General features: G+C 47.9%; 1 protein-coding gene and 1 pseudogene across 4 annotated transcripts in view; both read left to right on the forward strand.

The window, feature by feature from the left end:
• The window catches only part of alpha-Catr (alpha-catenin related), a 202,686-nt gene that overhangs the window by 106,957 nt on the left and 75,195 nt on the right, over positions 1-20,534 (forward strand). The window lies entirely within an intron of this gene.
• On the forward strand, positions 17,214-17,392 carry LOC142573492 (U2 spliceosomal RNA; annotated as a pseudogene).

Raw genomic sequence — 20,534 nt, forward strand, 5'->3', positions numbered from 1 at the left:
AGTAGAAATAGCATAGAAAAAAGCGATTATTTATTCGTGTTTATCCAGTAAGGTGAAGTGCGTAGTTCCTAGTTTCGCAGTTTCTTACGGCACTCCTGTTACCAACAGCTTTAGCAAGAAAGATTGCCATAAGGCTTGTTGCATGAGCTTCAGAAAAAACTTGCCCAACAGCCTTGAGTATTGGAAAAAGGACACAGCGCAAACAAGACAAGTACACGAGAGAGCGACACACACACAGCGCTGTGTGCGTGTCTCTCTCTCGTGTCCTTGTCTTTTTTGCGCCGTTCGCTTTTTCCAATGAATCACCAACAAACCTTGAGTAGCAAGCAGGCTTGGGCCTTTCGCCCTTACGGCTTTTGCATTACGCCAGTTTAGCGCCTATCGCGCAGCGTACTATTTCAATATAAGAACTAATCATTTCTTATACATGGCTGCGCATGCTTTGATTCGCTTCTGGACTTCCTTGGGTCACGTGATATTTTCTTTACCTCGCAGCGCAACCTTCTAAGGCTTCCGCCATATAAAATGCGTGAGAGTCGCAAAAAATAATTGGTCAGTCCAGCCTTTAGATTATGTGCCACCAAAAACCATGAGGTTTTAATATTGGCACATAGACAATCTGATGAAAAGAGAATGTACAGCTTAAAACATATACGGGGTGTTTCACTTAACTTGAGCCAAACATTAAATATTCACTAGCGCTACGTAGCAGGACAGAACCAAGGTAACGTTGTTTCCCGTCGCTTGGAGATACTCTGATTATTTTTTTGCATCCAGCCTAACTGGATAGGTCAGGTCTTAATTAATTAATAACCTTCTCAGGTATTATAGTTAAATGTGTCAGTGAGAAAATTGTAGAGCAACATGAAAAACTCTCGATACAGCTTTCTGTTTCTCGATACCTCCTACATAAAAGTGTTTTTCCGAGCGTGAAAAGCCCACGAATGCACGCAAAGTGCCTCGAGCGGCCAGTCGCGCGGCGATTTTGCGTGTATTCGCGGACTTCTTTCACACTCGGAAAAGCACTTTTACATAGCATGTATTGAGCAACCGAAAGCTTCCTCCCTCCGTCGCATGCGCGAAATTGAGCTGGGATCGCCGGCTCACTCGCGCACGCTTTCATTCACATGCAACATACGGCGCGTGCTGGCGACTTTATCGCCCTTGGAGTTTATGCGGAACCTCGCGGCGATGGCGACGGCAGAAATGCGCCTGTAGTGTGCATATAATTACTATTGCACTAAACAGCAAAAGATGCATGTACGGAAAAGCAATTTGGGCGCAATATTGGCGCACATCAAAATACAAGGAAAGTTGATAAAACAAGCTCTTATCAACAACGGCAAGGTAAACCGAAAATGAACAGAAGATTATTGAGCAAGCACAATTAGAAAAAAAAGAAACTGCACAGCTAAAGACACAGACGTGATGGAAAGTGAATAAAGAAAGGGGAAACGATTCATGTAAAGTAAATGTACATTCAATGCACCAAGAACATTGAAAAAAAAAAGCAGCTGAAACAGACATATCGCTAGGCAAGCTGAAAAATGTACTAAATCATACACGCCGACATAGATCACGTATACCGAGAAAACTAGCACACGATAATACGAAGCTGTGAAGAGAACAGCGAAAGCGACTGATGAAAAAATCGAGATCAGCGAAATAGATATTACAAAGATTTTTAATTACATTCAAATCAAAATGTTTGCCGTGACAAGCAGGAACGAAAAATGGTCGGTGCGCCCTTGTGATCTTCTGCGGAATCTGAAGCTCGACATGATTAAATAGCTCAGGGCAGTTCAGGTCTCCGTGAGAAAGCTTACACAAAAGCAGAAAGCTGGCGCGAATACGTCGGCAAGTAAGATACGGTAGGGAGGATAAAGTGCAGGTGCTACAAGATTGACCAATGCCAGCGCAAGAACGATACGGTAATTTGCTATGAACTTTTTCTGAACTCTTCTTAGTCTTATCACTGTGGGGCATGGAAGCTCCATTCCACACCATTGGTGCGTATTCATGTTGGAGAAGACATTTAATTTGCCTGGTACAGCATTAAAAAAATGAGTGGGAGATTTTAATTCGTGCGAGAGACGGCACACAGAACCTAGAGAGCGCGGACCACGCACATCATTTACTTGAGTATGTAAAGCGTAACGAGGCAATATGTGTGGGCAGCAATATATTGCTGCCACATGGTTGCTCAGTGGCTATGGTGTTGGGCTGCTGAGCACGAGGTCGCGGGATCGAATCCCGGCCACGGCGGCCGCATTTCGATGGGGGCGAAATGCGAAAACACCCGTGTACTTAGATTTAGGGGCACGTTAAAGAACCCCAGGTGGTCGAAATTTCCGGAGCCCCCACTACGGCGTGCCTCATAATCAGATAGTGGTTTTGGCACGTAAAACCCCATAATGTTGTTGTTAAAAACTGGTTTCTTTCACCTGTTTCTTTAGAAAAATACGAAACATTGAAAAAAAGAGACTATTGCGCACAGAGCTACGAAAAACCCGGCACATTTATTTCTCTAACACTGAAAATAATATAATTGTTACATTACTGCATCACAAAATTCCCAGCAGAGCTTCCAGGTTCAAGTTCTAGGCATGGTTTCGCGTCAAGGCATTGATTTCATATCAGAGCGTCAAGACCGACATTTTCGTCAATCTGTGTCCGTTGTTTGGATCCCACCGATGGCATCGGTTGTTGGGAACTCGGCGCTGACGCCCGTGGTTGTACCTGGGTCGCAAGCCCCAAGGGTAGCGTTGGCCTGGCGGCCTGAGGTACAACTGGAAGCATCCGAAGGTCCCGGCAAAGCATGAGTCGACTGGTAACAACAAAACAACTTGTTTATTTTAACATTGCAAAGAGTTGGCGGTCAGGTTGACCGAAGTAGAGAGACGGGAGAGCACTTTACTCAACAGAAGAAATCGGAGCCCTCCTTTTGGCGTCCGGGGGCAGCTGTTTTTATACTCTCGCAGTTGAGGGCAAGAAGGAACCCCTCAATAGACGAGCACGTGAATGTACAATGGGCTAATGGTGACGCACACTGTCGTAGCGCTGCCGGTCGGGCACAATGACTGGAATGAGAGGGTGATCCCTGCTTTCGCATCGCCTGGTTCGGGCACAATGGCACATACACTCACACACGCACATGAAGACACGTGGCATCGGAACATGCCTGGAAACGCCTGGAAACACCTGGCGGGGAGCGTTGCGGCGACGACGAACGGGCCAAAATGTCTGCCGCCCCGCCACAGTCGCGCCGGCAAAACCGCGTGTCGCAGGCGAAACGCAACAGACCGTCCCGCCGGGGAAAGGAGATCCCGATGGACAGGGGACTGCATCCGCTGTCCGGAGGGATGTCGCTCGATGATGCTCATAACCGAAGTCGGGCGTCCCTCGACGTTTCTTGAGCGCAGCGCACAGAGAAGGCCTCGTTCTCTCGTTCAGGTTCGCACGGGACACTGCAAAGTGACTTCGGGAGAGTTCACATTTTTGTTCTCGTTCCCGGCAAGCGTTAGAACTACGCTGAAACTCAACCGCTCAGTCAGCAAGCACGGCACAACCCTCACTAAGCCCTGCCAGGCTCTTTCCCCTTTTTATACCACTGCCTAGTTCCTTACAGTAGTCTAGCATCACTCAGAACGCGTCCACAAATTGGAAAATTGCACTAGAAAGCATATCATCACTTTGAAACACTAAACAAAAGCAATATGTTAAAAAAAAATCCTGCCTCAGGAAGAAAAACATCAGTAACCAACAATTTTGAGGCTGATTCCTACGTTAGGGGCTTCGACTTAAGCCATCGGCGTTACCGTTGAGACTCCCCTTTTTGTAACGCACCTCAAAGGAATATTGTTGTAAAGCGAGGCTCCAGCGCAGGAGGCGGCCATTTTTGGGAGAGATGGTCTGCAGCCATTGGAGAGGGCAGTGATCCGTCTCAATGATAAACCTCGAGCCGGCTAGATAGCATGACAATTTCTGAACGGCCCACACGAGACACGCACACTCTTTCTCGGTGGCGCTATACGCCTGCTCACGACTGGTCAGCTTACGACTAGCATACAGGACGGGGTGTTCTACTTCTCCCTTTTCCCGTTGGCACAGTACAACGCCCATGCCTCGCTCACTAGCATCGCACTGAACAATGAACCCTTTTGTATAGTCTGGCGATCGTAGCACAGGCTGGTTTGTTAGGGCACTCTTTAGGGCGCTAAAAGCTCTTTCCTTTGTCTCGTCCCAGACGACTGTTTGAGGCTCTGACTTTCTTAGAGCATCCGTCAGGGGAGCCGCGATATCAGAGTACCTGGGGATGTACCTCTGATAGTAGCCGGCGACACCTAAGAACGACCGAATATCGGTCTTCGTGCGCGGTTGCGGGAAGTCTCGCACAGCGGCCACCTTTATTTCAGAGGGGCGGCGACGACCCTGACCAATCACGTGACCGAGGTAGACAACCTCGGCCTGTGCTAACTGGCACTTAGGAGCTTTGACTGTCAAGCCCGCTTCGCGCAGGCGGGTTAGCACTGCCCGCAAGTGTGCCATATGCTCAGACCAGGATGCGGAGAATATCGCTACGTCGTCTAGATACGGTAAAGCGAATTCTTGCTGTCCCCGCAACACTTTATCCATGAGGCTTGAAAAACAGTATGGCGCGTTCTTCAAACCAAAACTCAACACTTTAGGACGGAATGTTCCCATTGGTGAAATGAACGCCGCATACCTACTAGCCTCTTCTGTAAGTGGAACTTGCCAATAACCCCTGACAAGATCTAGGGTGGAAATAAACTGAGCGCTACTAACTTTCTCAAGGCGCTCCTCGATGTTAGGGATCGGATAAATTTGATCCTTAGTGATGGAATTAAGCCTGCGGTAGTCGACGCAAGGACGAGGTTCCTTGCCCGGTACCTCAACTAAAATCAAATGGGAGGTATAATCACTCTCACCTGCCTCAATAACACCGAGCTGTAGCATTTTCTTTACCTCAGCCTCCATAATATCGCTCTGGCGGGGTGACACCCGGTACGCCTTGGATCGTACTGGCTCTGGGGAGGTAAGTTCTATATCATGAGTAAGTACAGAAGTCCTACCAGGCCTCTCAGAGAACAGACCTTGAAACTCTTGTAATAGCCGGTGTAGTTCGGTTTTCTGCTCGGGCGACAGCGGTGCTTTACTGATAAGGTCACTAATGACTTGACCGGTGTCTTCCCTGTTCGTCACTGAGCCTAGTCCCGGAAGCTCGACCGGAAGCTCTTCAGGAACGTTTACCATCATGCACACCACTGCTTCCCTTTGTCTATAAGGTTTGAGCCGATTACAGTGGTAAACTTGCTGTGCTTTCCGCTTTCCTGGCAAACTTACCACGTAGTTAACGTCCGACAGTTTCTGAACAATTCGCGCTGGGCCCTCCCACTGCACGTCTAGTTTGTTGTTTAGCGATGTGCGCAATATCATGACCTCATCGCCCACCTCAAAACGACGGGCCCTGGCTGTCCGATCATAATAAACCTTGGACCTCTGCTGGGCCTTTGTCATTGCTTCACCTGACAACTCCTGTGCCCTTCTTAAGCGTTCGAGGAGCTTAAGTACGTACTCCACCACGACTGGGTCGTCGCCCCTACCTTCCCATGATTCTCGAAGCATGCGAAGCGGAGATCGAAGCGAGCGACCGTACACCAGTTCAGCTGGCGAAAACCCCGTAGCCGCATGCGGCGCGGTCCTTAAAGCAAACATCACCCCAGGCAGACACAGCTCCCAGTCAGTTCGATGTTCAAAACACAACGCTCTCAACACGCGCTTCATGACGGAGTGGAGCTTCTCAACGGAATTCGACTGTGGGTGGTACACTGAGCTGTGTAGCAGCTTTACCCCACACCTTTCGAGAAAAGTTGTCGTCAAAGCGCTAGTAAACACTGTGCCCTGATCTGATTGGATTTCCGCAGGAAAACCAACTCGCGCAAATATGGACAGTAGTGCATTGACTATCTCAACTGAGCTGAGTTCTTTAAGCGGCACTGCTTCAGGGAACTTTGTCGCTGGGCAGATCACAGTCAAAATGTGTCTGTACCCCGTGGCTGTTACCGGCAGAGGTCCCACTGTATCAATAACGAGCCGTCTAAAAGGCTCCGTTATGATAGGTACCAATTTCAACGGCGCCCTTGATTTGTCCCCTGGTTTGCCCACCCGCTGACAGGTGTCACATGACCTCACGAAGTGGTCTGCGTCCCGAAAACACCCTGGCCAATAGTACTCTTGCAAGAGACGGTCCTTAGTTTTCTTAACTCCTAGGTGTCCGGACCACGAACCCCCATGTGACAAGCGCAACAGATCCTGACGATAGCATTGAGGCACGATCAGCTGATCGAACTCCACTCCTCGGCGGTCTAGATACTTCCGGTACAGGACTCCACCTCTTTCCACAAAACGCGCAGTTTTCCTGGCGATACCTTCTTTGACATTGCAGCGCACGTTTTCCAGGCTGCCATCCTTTTTTTGCTCGGCTATCAAAGCCGACCGGCTGACTTTTAGCAACCTATCAAGTCCGTCTGACGTAGGTGCGATGAGCAAATCAGTAGATAGCTCTTCTAACTTTCCCGCATCGGGATTTTCCTCTCCGGTATCTGGTGCCTTTAACGTTACAGACTCAAGTTTATTCAGTTCGGGCGTGCTCTGAATATCAGCTTGCTGCGCCTCTGACCCTTTTTCGTTGTTTGATAACGTCGGCCCCGCAACTACCGCCTTTGCAGCGAGCTCCCGAACCTTCGATCTGGTTAAGGCCTGAACACTAGCTTCACCAAACAAAAGCCCCTTCTCGCGCAGGAGGTGATCGGACCTGTTTGAAAATAGGTACGGGTACTGGGGTGGCAGCATAGATGACACTGCCGCCTCCGTCTCAAGCGCTCCGAAAGGTCCTTCAATAAGCACCTTTGCTACTGGCAGACACACGCTATGAGCTTCCACGGCTTGCTTGATCCACGCGCACTCGCCCGTGAACATATGGGGTTCTACGTAAGACGGGTGAACTACATCCATCGTAGCTGCGGAATCGCGAAGCACTCGGCACTCTTTCCCGTTCACGAGGAGGTCTCGCATGTAAGGCTCGAGAAGCTTCATGTTCTCGTCAGTGCTGCCTATTGAAAAAAACACAACTTTTGGTGTTGTTTCCGGACACTGCGCCGAAAAGTGACCCGGCTTCTGGCACGTATAACAAACGCGCGCTTGCCTCATCTCGAACCGCTTTCTGCGTTCGGCTTCGGCTGCCGCCGTCTCCTTAGGTTCGGTCGCACTGCTTCCACTCGCATCCGCACTACGCGTGTTCCCCTTTGCTCTCATGGGTGTGAACTTCGGCCTCTCAAACTTCGAGCCAAATTCACCCTTTTGACCGTCCTTAGCTCCGCGAGCCCGACGCGTCACAAACTCCTCGGCTAGCTCAGCGGCTTTAGCCACCGTACAAACGTCTGGCCTATCCAAGACCCAGTATCGCACGTTCTCCGGTAACCGACTATAAAACTGTTCTAGCCCGAAGCACTGCAGAACTTTGTCGTGGTCACCAAACGCTTTCTCTTCTTTGTGCCACTCCTGCATGTTCGACATAAGCCTATACGCAAACTCTGTATATGACTCACTTTTGCCTTTCTCATTTTCCCGAAACTTCCGACGGAACGCCTCCGCAGACAGCCGGTACTTTTTTAGAAGACTCGATTTCACTGTGTCGAAATCCTCTGCCTCCTCTCTATCCAAGCGAGCGACTACGTCGGCCGCCTCGCCGGGTAACAAAGTGAGCAAGCGCTGTGGCCACGTTTCCCGAGAGAACCCCTGCTTCTCGCACGTTCGCTCAAAGTTAACCAGGAACAAACCAATGTCCTCTCCAAGCTTAAACGGCCGCATCAGGTCAGTCATTTTGAACAATACGCGTTCTCCTGCACCGTGTGCCTGACTTCCATTACGAGCGCGTTCCATCTCTATCTCGAGACGCTTCATTTCCAACGCGTGTTGACGGTCGCGCTCTTCTTTTTTCTCTTGTTGCTCTCGCTCTTTCTGTTCTTTACGTTCACGCTCTTCTTTTTCTTTCTGTTCTTTAAGTTCGCGCTCTTCTTTTTCTTTTTGCTCTTTAAGTTCGCGCTCCTGTCTTTTTGCAGTCTCCCTCTCTTCAATGGTCTCAAGGCATTCCGACAGCTCGTCATCCTCAGCCTCTAACTCAAGAATAGCCTTTAGCAGTTCTGGTTTTCTGAGTTTGTCTGAGACATCCAGACCCAACTCTCTTGCAAGCTCCAACAATTTCGGTTTGCGCAACGACTTCAAATCCATGGCTGCTCTGAATGCTGCTTTCTCTACTGCTTACTATTGTCTTGCCGCAAACTAACCCGGCAGCAACGACAACCACAATTACCAGCTCTGTTTCTGACACTAACAAAAGCCTGGCAAAGCTCAGAAGAAGAAAGTCCCGCACTCACCAAACCTCGCAGCCAAGAGTTCCGCGCAGTCGTTCCGCTGCAGGCAACCAGTCATCACACAGGGCTCGTTGCACTGCTCCCGGATCGTCGATGAGCTGCTCAGCATACAGTCAACTGCATCTCTTCGCTGCTGGCCTCCGTTGTCGCGATCTCACCGCTGGCAGACAGTTGTTTGAAGTCGGAGGCGATCTCACCGCTGCCAACCAGATGGTTGGATCCCACCGATGGCATCGGTTGTTGGGAACTCGGCGCTGACGCCCGTGGTTGTACCTGGGTCGCAAGCCCCAAGGGTAGCGTTGGCCTGGCGGCCTGGGGTACAACTGGAAGCATCCGAAGGTCCCGGCAAAGCATGAGTCGACTGGTAACAACAAAACAACTTGTTTATTTTAACATTGCAAAGAGTTGGCGGTCAGGTTGACCGAAGTAGAGAGACGGGAGAGCACTTTACTCAACAGAAGAAATCGGAGCCCTCCTTTTGGCGTCCGGGGGCAGCTGTTTTTATACTCTCGCAGTTGAGGGCAAGAAGGAACCCCTCAATAGACGAGCACGTGAATGTACAATGGGCTAATGGTGACGCACACTGTCGTAGCGCTGCCGGTCGGGCACAATGACTGGAATGAGAGGGTGATCCCTGCTTTCGCATCGCCTGGTTCGGGCACAATGACTGGAATGAGAGGGTGATCCCTGCTTTCGCATCGCCTGGTTCGGGCACAATGGCACATACACTCACACACGCACATGAAGACACGTGGCATCGGAACATGCCTGGAAACGCCTGGAAACACCTGGCGGGGAGCGTTGCGGCGACGACGAACGGGCCAAAATGTCTGCCGCCCCGCCGCAGTCGCGCCGGCAAAACCGCGTGTCGCAGGCGAAACGCAACACCGTTTCATTTCCGCTTGACGCGTTAACGCTTCGCTGTGCAGCGGAGCAAGCCTTCCGGACAGTGAGGTTCGAGTGCACGTACACAAGTTTTTGCACACGATCCCCTACGAGCCTGTTGCGTAGCTTGTTGTGCACATTTGGAAACTCGGACCAGCTTCTTTCACCTACAGCAGAAGGGGGAATCTGCAGTACGCTACAGGCGAAGGGGGCTCAAGGGTTGGTTGAAGCAAAGTCCTTGCCACCACGTGGATGGATCCAGGTGCTTGGCAGACTCCCAAGCTCCTTCTTCTTACCAAACCTTTAGATATGTCGAAAGCAGTCGCATCGCAACAGAATTCTACGGTAAGCTGTGTTTTTTTTTTCAGTTCTTTTTTTCAATTTCATTTTGATTGAAAAAAAAATAAAAAAGGAAGCTGTTCTTTTCCCGAAAATTTCAATGTTTTCTTTCTTTTTTCAACCGCTTACATCGCTAGTTTAAAGTCATTTTGGCTAAACACGTACTTTGTGTGAAGTAATACCTGTGGGTGAAATCTAGCTTCGATGAGCTCGAGACAGCGACGGATGCGAGCGCTACGAGCAGCATTGCCTCACGAGGCATTGGTCGTGGCGCGTTGCTACATTGCACGAGGCAATCATGAAATAATGAACGTGTCCAGGCGGCGACCGTAGCATCTGTTCCGTTCGTCTGTTTCTGCAAGAGAACCCGACGGATGCGCAGAGCAGTGACTTCCTCCGTATGAATCAGCGCGGAGGTTTGAGTGACGAAAAAACATTTCCCACTGTAGCGGGAGCGCCACAAGGTGTTAAAGAAAAAGATGATGTGTAACGAAGGGGGTCAGGAAGGAACAAGGAGCCGTGGCTTCTCAAAGGATTCGCGTCAATCTGACTGGTTTCAGTTTTTGCGTTTTCCTTCGCTGCTTCCAGTGGTTTTAAGTTTAAATATAAGACCACTTAAGAATTTGTTTTTTGCTCTTACCGCCCGATGTTAGGCAAATCCCTCAAGAGCGGGCACGTGCCACTGCTACTCACACTCGGGAATTAAGAACATTAGAGTAAAGCTCGACCGCTCCGCCTGCGCGGGGTGCACCGCAAGTTGTAACATACGAAGTTTCCACGGCGCAGTGACGTAGAGCCCCAGATGCGGCAAGTAAGTGAACTGAGCCGGGATACGGCATCAACCATCGGAGGATGATTGTCAGAGTCAAGCGAGAGACCTGCCGAGATATTCTGCTGAGGACGCTCATTGGTTAGCTCTATTGGTTAAATGCTGTGAGGTGCGTGGATGACAGTGACGCTGCACTGCCTCCAGGATTTAATCAAAATTCCTTGACTTGGAAGACATTATTCAGCATCAGCTTCGCATTCCGCCGAGAATGTTTTCTGCGAGTGGTGTTGCGTGCACTAATGCGTTAGCTATATTGCTGCCACATGCTTCGCACTTTTGGCGAAGCTTCAATTTCTTGTGCTGAAGTTTATCGTGTAGTCGCGCTGACTCGCTGTTTGACCGTCAAATCGGTGTCTGGAGGTTTACTCTGTTTTATCGCATACGGTACGACAGGGTGTTTACAGAGGATCGAACTTTTACAAACAGAGAGCTTGGCAAGCTTCCGGTTTTCCCGAGCACAGAAATAGAGCGAGCAAGAAATGCAATGGCGAGCCGCCGTATAATGCGTCCGAACAGAAGCCCGCAGATTTTCAGCTCGTCTGCAGCGAACCACAAGTTTACAAATAAATTGTACGTTGTATATTAGACGAAAAATTATAAATAGTTATGCTAGATGCACGACACGGCATTTCTTTTATTTGAAAACGTAGAAAGGGACGCCTCGCTTGTTGAGGCAACTTGTAAATGCTTTTTCTTTTTTTCGGCATAGTAGGCTAATAGCACACGAAACCGAAAGGTACTTGGCATCGCAGGCTCGCTGCTGCCAAGCCGCGTGCACGAAAGTCTATTGGCCCCGAGCACTACCTACCAAGAGGGGCGCTGCGATAGCCGCTCGCGTGCACCCAAGAAGAAGCACGTGCTTGCTGCGGTAAAGCTACGCAAATGATGGAGCATGTTTTTTGGAATGTGAAGATATCTGCCTATCGGTTGATTTAGGCCCCACTGGCCTCCTTGAAGCCCTTGAGTTCAGCGAGAGCAAAATGAATGTAAACATGTCCGCAAGAGAGATTAGTAAGAGGCGATTGGAATATTGGTGGAAGAAAAGTAGGGAAACGACAAAAAACGGAGACGTACAAAAACAAAGTTCACAATAGGGGTAACAAAATTTGGTTAAGGGAATTCATCGTGGTTTTTTTTTCTTTTTTTTCTTTTCTTTTTTAACCTAGGTAGGACATTAGACAGCATAACAGCAAGAGCTTGGTGGCGCAACCCACCGTCCCGTTCCAAAGGGAACGCTCATAACATCCATCCATCCAGCGTGACGTCAGGGCCAGTACTCGTGACTGTTGTCTGGTAGCGTGCGGGCGGCGTACGCGTACGCAAGATAGTGTTCGCGTTTGTTAACTCTAGATTTGTATAGTTGTACACTCCTGACGGTACTTTCAAGTAACTTTTGCGGTTGGGTGTTGTGTAATATTTTATAACAACAACCCTACAATCTATTTCTTAAAATTAGCGTTTACTGTGCTGGCCGACGTAGGTCGGCCTTGCGTGTTGCAAATCCTTAATGCGCGGTTTTATACCCTAGATTGGCATTTCAGGAATAAAAATCAAAGCCAAATAAGATCGAACACTTGACTAAGAGACTACAAGAATATTTGAAGCAGTGCAACAAGTAGGTAGCAAATGCTTGCTGCATGTCACTTTTAAAACATTTAGCTTGAATTTAACCCCATATAATTTGCTTTGTCATCACCAGCAGTACATGGTTAAACACACAGTTACCGCATTTGTCGAGGACAGAACTAGCACTGAAGTCTAGATAATGCCAGCTGCATCTTCTTTGTGAACTGCTTACCAAACGTAGGCTGTTAGACAGCGACAGGAACTGAACTGCAACGATTTGAAACATTCTGTTGTTGTCAGTGTACGGAAAAGCAGTGGCCAGTATGTATTTATCTTTCAACCCTACTCGTTTCCAGTGATTTACAGATTTGTGTTGCTTCAGGAACCGTTACGAAAGGTTCAGTATGACACAGCTGCCCGGTCCACCTCTTTGGGCTAGATATGTCTCTGGGACCACGTGGTTACAGAGGACAAGAAGCCGAAGCCTAATTTGTTGTGCGGGCCACACTGAAATTACAATAATTCTGGCAGGTGTTCAAAATCAAGCGCACTCATAGAATTCTTGTGACGTATTCTTTATGCGGATGTGCTTTGTGGACTGATGAAGTTAGCTGCTTTGTTCGAGACATGCCGCTGCACAAGGTACTTTAGTTTCCCTGCTTAGAGGAGCAGATGCTCGGCTTTCTTGCCTAGAGTATAATGTAGGCGCGCCAACTGACGCTGTAAAGGACTGCTTCGTGGCGTAAATTCGAAGTGTGAACGAACGAATTGGTTTAGCGAGCAGTAAATACCTTATCATAACGATGGCTGGTTGGCGCCATTGTGAAAGGGGTGTACCGTATTGTTGAATGAAGTCTGCTGCATTATATGGGCCACCCCACTGTCTTTCATGTCAGGGCTATCGATCTCAAAAGGAAGCTTTAGCTCGGGAGCTCCTATATAAATGTATGGGAACGAAGAAATCGTATTTTTTATTACAAACGCACTGATTCTAATAGGGTTCGTTGCATTTAAAAGTAAACAGTAAACGCCGGTATCTGCAGGAAGTGAATTTTCAAATTATGCCACCAGTGTTTGTTAGACAAATGCTTTAATATTGCAGTATTTCCGAAAGCCCAAGTACCAAGGTTGCAAGTCTGGAACTCATCAGTAAAAAACAATATCACAATTCTGTAAACCGCGCCAATTAAGACATCTAAAGTGTACAAAGGTGATGTAGTGTACACCGCTCTGAACTATAACGCTAAGTTGTGAGTAGGCATTGCAGAAATCTAGTAAGCACTAGCGATTCCACGCGAGCTGTAAACTCATTGCAAAATTTGTCCGCCTCAGATACTCTCACAGACTAACGGAGCGGCAATGTCTGTTTTTGGTGCCGAGTTATGGGTTTGTAAACGTTGTGCTTGTGTTTTTTTTATGTTTTCAAGTTCCAGCAATTTTTATAATATATTCCAAGTCTCAAATAAAAAATCTGCTTCCTAGAGATTTTAGATTTCCACTTTCTCTCTCAAATTCAACAAATTTGAAATAAATGCAGCTGTTGTGCCACGAAAGCATTTGTGCGTTTTACATGTACTTTAATAGGGAAATCTGTCTTTGTCCGGAGCTAAAGCTTCCTTAGCTACAATACTTAAGTACGAGGTGATTTGTGCACAAATATTCGTCAAGTTATATGACACGTAGTCGTACTAAAGACCTGAACAACACTCTTTCTGAGTGGTTGTTGCCGAAAACAGAGACAGTTGTAGCAAGTTATTTTGTAGAAAGTGCGCGCCTAACTCTTCCGTTTACGCATCATTATAGTGCCTGAATATGGGAACTATAACAGCTCAACAGACCAATAGAAGCTCGATGGAATGTTTCAGGCAGTATCCGTCCTATATGTACGTCAAGGTTCACACCAAATATCAAGGTCGCTGTTTCGCGTAAAATGCAGTGTCGGCCGTAGCCAAGTATTAACTGGTATCTTCACGCTTTGAGCGCAATATAGTACAGATGTTTATACGCAAAGTTTGCGCGCATTCTTTTTTAGAAAATTTATCGGTACACACAGCGCACCTCTGCATTGGAAGAGCAGTAGATCACCTTTAACTCGCATAGCTTTCAATACCTAAGTTACAATTTTTCACTACTGGCACGGTTTAGAGCAAAATCAAACTGCGCTTCAGGCTTGACAGCGGAAAGCAGCCGAAACGACCTTCAGGAAACAAAGCGCCCGCTTACCGAGTTGCTAACGTGCACGACACGAGCGAGCGCGCCCGGCATGCCTAGCGAGCCGAAGCGCGAGAGGCACTTCGGCCGTGGCTTCACTCGCGAGAGGGCGCCACTCGAATTTCTCGCCGCTAATAACGACTACGTGGGTATCCTAAGGTAGTGAGGGCTTTCCCTTATTACGTTGTTAATAGTGTGTACGTGAACTTGAGTCGCTGATATATCTTGGCAACACAACTTACAAATAATAATAATAATAATAATAATAATAATAATAATAATAATAATAATAATAATAATAATAATAATAATAATAATTTGCAGAAACCATCGTCAACAATTGTCAATGACAACTGTGCCGAACTCTTCTATAAATGAATAACGAAATTAAAGGAGTAATGCGCTTGAAAGATCATATCTGTTGCGATGAGGACATTTAGGTAACGTTTGTTGTTTCATTGCGCAATTCCGCAAAGGACAGGGTCGTTAACCAGCGCATCTGTAGCGGTAGTATGGATGGCTAACATAGAAAAGCCAATTCGTTATCTGTGTCGTGTCTCCAGCGGCGCGAGCGCCGGCGTATAGATGGCGATTGCCATATGCATCTCAACTTTCTGACGCCCCAGAGCTTTGTATATCTGCAGCCATCCAACGGCCACGAAAACGGGAGAAATGCGAAATAAGGCCATTAGATTTATAAAACGCGGTTAGTTCCCGCGCTTTTCAGTCAAGTTAACCGAGTGTGTTACCCTGCATTCAATGTATCTCGCTGGAATTTTTTCTTTTCTGAAATATCTGCGCGCTTTCTCTCGGCATTCCCTTCGCGCTGACTCCCTCTTTAATAGGACCGCATACCTTCCTCGGAAGCGATGTTTACGAACCTGTGGTCGGCATACGATAAGAAAGTAAGGATGCTGTAGCGCAACTCCTAAACGCAATACGTAAACATAAAAATCAACACACAGCGATTCCTTCGCCTTTCATCTCATTCATGGCGCAAAAGCAGCGGGCTCTTACATCGCGGACAACACCATTTTATCAAATCATTCTTTACTGTAACGTGTACTACGCCGCCTTCGTCCGCTGCTGTTCGCTGTGGCCTCCGATATACGCGCTCTGCAGAGTGTGCGTGGCGTACAAAACCCCGCACAAATTGAAAAGCCTAAGCGTTGGCCGACAGCTCGGAGTCGTTTCGTAGACTTTCGGGATGCCGTGTTCTTCTGGGACATTCTTTAAAGAACGTTTAAGCAGGATTCAGACAGCATACCACATATACAATTTCTTCTCTACATTGTAAATGTTCCTGTGACTTACCATATACGACATATGTTTATGTTTTTTCTTCTATAGCGGCGTAATGTGTGACATGCATGCTGAAACACCGCGGAGCGCTCGGTCCTTCTTCCGGAAATCGGCTGTTTATGTTCGAAGTGGGTATACCCAGCGCATGAGCCACCGCCGGACTGTATACCTTTATTAAAGCAATTACTTGCCCGACTTTTCAGTGAATGTGTTTAGTATTGTAGTGTTTTGTGCTTGCAGCATATCTTTTTTCTAGAATAATCTTTTACTCACATGTAATAAAGGGGGGGAAAGAGGGGGGAGGGGGGGAGGATGATAGACGAACCAGTGGTTAGGGCGTTCAACTCCCAATGGCGCATTGTCGCGCGGGCATGAGTTAGGGCTCCCAGTTACCGTGGTAAGCACGGCTTTGTCTTTCTTCGCCATTTGGTGAGGTTGAAGCTGACGGTGAGGGGAGATGATCCGACGATTACGATGACGGCGTAACGCAGAGTGCGGATGTGCGGATTTGCGAGCTCCCAACTGCTCTCGCAATGAAACAGTGGCACACACGAGCACGCAGCCCCGCTACAGCCAGCTCAGCGTGCAATCCGCAAAGCACCCAATTGCAAGTCCGCGAGAGCATCGCATCGTTCTGCAGTGAAGGAGCGAGCGCGCGTGCGGCACTGGAGTCGATTTACAGTTGTCCAGCTGAAACGCATAAACACGGCCTACTGTCGACGCTAGTTCGTTTAGAACGAGTAAAGTTACAAGCGTTTCTCGCGACGAAATGTTCCGAAGTCCTTGACTGAGCTCTCTTGCGCGGTCCTTTTTTTTTTTTTTTTTTGTTCTGAGAGACTCTCGCATGGAATCGAAGCGCGTTAAGCCGCAAGGCCGTGCTAGCAGTATTGCAATTATAGCTTTCGCTTATTAAAAATATTTTAATTCCTCTTTTACTTTAACTATAACCGGCGACAACTTTCTGTGGCAGTAAAGCCAACGATACGCGCACGCGCTCGCGCCTTCCTTCTGCTCTTGTTTTACTTATACTACGCCGAACAGTGCCGAAGTTTTGCTGGCGGTTTATGGGACCAGGAAAACTAGACATGCCAGAAAGCTAAAAAACTAGGAACATCAAGAAACTGAAATCCTTTTCCTAAGAAATGATTTTATTTCTGGCGAAATAAATCTTGAAAAAAAAGACAGACATTCAGAGCCATTTCACTCTGTGAAGGTGGATGACCAGCGAAGCTGTTTAGCACACGACATAGAGGTGACGTAGAATTTTGAACAAAGGTACCAACATATTTATTGTTCTGATCGGTGTTTATCCTGAGGATAGGTATGCACACACATTCTCGCATCGCCTCTGTTATTAAATACGTCAGTCACGTAAGACAATTAATGGCTCTAATTACCTCCTTAAGTAATGGTTCGTACGACCATAAATAAAATTTTGAACATAGGTACGGATTCGTTTACCGTGACTTGTATATACGTTCGCGTGGACGACGGGACCGTCGCCCCCCCAGGAGCCGGAGGAAACTAGACACGCGTGACGCTTCGACGGGACCGCCACCACGGGAGAGCGGAAGGGGATACGCAGGCGCGTGGAACGCCGACAAAGAGAGGGCGGAGAGAGCGTAGACATGGCCGACGCGGGTCAAAGTGTAGTATCTGTTCTTATCAGCTTAATATCTAGCACGGGTTGTATTGTACCCAACATATTAAACTTATTTTTGCAAGTTGGCGGAGTGCTTACAGCCTGTTTCACCCCCGCCGCGGGTCGGCCCGGTATTGCACTATCTTCGGGATTGGCCCACGGTTTTTGGCCCACAGGCATCAATCCGCTAGAAACTAGTCATATACAGCTTCGCTGTAAAAAAATAAGCCTAATAAGTGGCATGGTTTGTTTTACGGTACGTAGCTTACAGTTGCTTAGATTCGCTGATTAGGTGCAGATGAGCAGTAAAAAAAAAAAAAAAATGTGCTTCGGCTCCGTATCTTTCTCAGCGTTGCCGCAGAGAGTTGTCGCCGGGTTTGTGGAATGCAGTGCGCACAACTTTTAGATACCCGCGCGTGGCTCTTGTAGCATCCCTAGCAGCGCCGTGGCATGCATGCTCACCGCATACACCATGCAGGTATTCCAGCTTGCGTGAAATCACTCCATACGTGATTTTGACGTGCCTTTTAGAAACTTTCAAAACTCGCTTAGCGTATGTGCGCGGCTTGACTTGTGAAGAGGCTTTGGAGCGCGAGGTTGTTGTTCAAGCTAGTGCAGCAAGGTCTCGGCGAACGGCGCTATTTTGAGTCAGCGGGATTCTTACATAATCCCGCTTGCGAAAAGGAACACTTACCGCCGCGTGCGGACTTTCCGGACGCTATCGCCAAGAACCGCCCGAAAAACTTGAAAAAGTCGGAAGTGTTCGATGGCGTTTCATCCGAGCCTGCTGTAATATTGTTTGACATTGCTAGTGCACGTAATGCGTAAGAATGATAAAGCGCCGTGCGCCGAGTTTTCGCTGTGTCTCAAAGAACCGTTTGTCACAATTATGGCTGTAATACACCGCAATGACTTAGCTTTGGGGCGTCAAAATCGTCCAATCGGTCGAATGGCAAAGTCCCCACGTTCCGTTTTCACTTCTTAATAATATCATCTGCTGGCTCTGAAGTGTTTTTAACCACAAAGGTAGGACAACACGCGGTAGCAGACCAAATAAAGGGAATTAATGAACCTCATTCGCAAGAATGCCAGCTAGCTGAACTGCACGCAAGAAATGGAACACGCTGAGGAATCCAGGGTGTTTGGTTCACGACACGAGGATACCGAGCGAGTATGTTCACCCCGAGCCGGACACCAACCGCGAACGCAGGCGCATTCCGAGTGATAGGGAAGGCCGCCGCGGTCCCGCGGAGCGCACTGACAAGATGCAAGAACGCGCGTGTACTTATATTTGAGTGCGCTTTAAACCCCAGGAGGTAATAATTAGTCAGAAGTCCTCCAATACGCCGTGCCTCACGATCAGGTCCTTGTTTTGGCACGTAAAACCCCAGATTTTCTTTTTTAAATTTTAGATCACACGCATAACTTCTCTCGTGCCAACGCGAGTTATAATGACTCGCTCAGATGTCTGGCGGGTGCGGCACGTCGCATAGCACGAGCGAGAGCACGCGCCAGTTTCCATTCGGCCACAGACACCGGAATGAAACGCGCGAGCCAAACTTCGCACTGTCTTTCGCGTGCGTCGCGTCGCATATCAACGGGTTGCTTACGTGCAGAAGCGAGAGCGTGCAGGTTTCTCCCACCCTTCCCTCGTGGCGACTAGCGCTTTGAGAAGCTGTGTTCTACGCTGCGCCGGCTGCGAGGCCCGCCCAAGCCGTAACGAGGCAGGTTGTCCACGTTTCCTCGCCGGAGTGAAGAAAAAAAAAGAGAGAGTGAAATAAGTAGTCGTACTATCGCCGTCATACTAACGCCGTCCCCTTCATATTCAAAGGAAGCACTCACTCAATGCCGCCGTCATCGTCGTCTTGCTGCTTTTGGCGCACATGCCTGCGTTACATGCACACTGTTGCTTGATGTTACATAAAATACGTTGGTCCATCTGGTGCAGTACCCCAAACGGAGCCAAATAGCTGGTTGCCTGCAAAACGCTTCGCATAACATTGATTACATTTTCTTCATCGAAGTTTCCAGATTCGCACGGCATAGCAACCAAAATGTCCGGCAGCATTCCGAACCGCCGGGCCAGTGTTTCCACAGCTGCTGATTTATAAGTAGGTCTACTGATTTGTGTTTCTTCAGATATTTAGTGATTCAGTGATAAGGATTAGGAATTTACTGATTCCTGGCGTGTTTCCGAAAAGTGATAGTGAAATCTAGTTCTTTCTTAAGATAATTATACTTTTCCTACTCCTTTCCACAAAATTTACTATGCTCTTTTCTAATAGATAACTGTTAAACTGCGATCAACTTTTACTTCGCACGAGCAACAAGCTCTAGCTATGCGTCGTTATTTTTGTTTTTTCGGCCTAAGGCTTTAGGTTTTTTAGGCAAAACACAGTGAACACTTCAGACTTCAGGTACATACCAGACGTAATCTGAGGCATTTCCAAGACTGGTGTGAAGGTTGAAGCAAGGCATCTTTTTTGGTAATTGGCTGTTCGGGATTCCCTGTGTGCCGCGTGGTTTTTCTAATCAAGCACAATTTCGGAGGCCATTGCGGATGATACATTATATAACCATAAGCACTGGATCTGCGCCCGTGAAAGCTCTGTTTACCATGCCTTTTTTGCCACAAAAAAATAAATATACTGATTTCTACTAACCTTCATGCAAATTTCTACTACTCTGTTTTATGACCTGTGGCAACATTGCGCCAGGGTCGTTTTCTTCGAAGGGTCACCTTGGCAAGGGGATTACGGTAGAAGGATCTAGGGGAGGGGAGGGAGGCATCGAAACACCGTTGCTAGCTAAAGTAGCAGTCTTTATTTTTATTAATAAAGCCTAAGAGCACCGAGGCAAACATCTCCGACGAACAACAGATGCAACCTCAATCACGGGATACGAAATCTCACAGACGTCTGCGAACTTTCTGCGAACTGGTGCTAAGATGTTGCTAAGTCAGCCCCATCCTCTAGGCAAAGTTGAAAGGCATTGAGAGTAAATCAACGAAATGAATGCACTTAAATATCACTTTTCCCACTACGAGGTGGCGCGCCGCAATCAATTAATAGTTCAACTGAAAACCCCATGCACATCGCTAATGTTTTATTGTATTAGCTGCAGGATGGCGTGACACCGCTGTCCGGAGCATTGTTGTAATATTTAATTTTTGGATTCATTCTTTTGAGACCGAACCGTCAGAGGCATACCGCCAGGCGACCGGTGCTGCGTAATTCATGACTCGTCACCCTTCCGATGGAAGCGACGGTGATATGGTGCCCTGCCGTTCCCTGTTGCTATGTCGTGC

Source organism: Dermacentor variabilis, chromosome 2 (assembly GCF_050947875.1).
Source record: "Dermacentor variabilis isolate Ectoservices chromosome 2, ASM5094787v1, whole genome shotgun sequence".
Classification (NCBI taxonomy): domain Eukaryota; kingdom Metazoa; phylum Arthropoda; class Arachnida; order Ixodida; family Ixodidae; genus Dermacentor; species Dermacentor variabilis.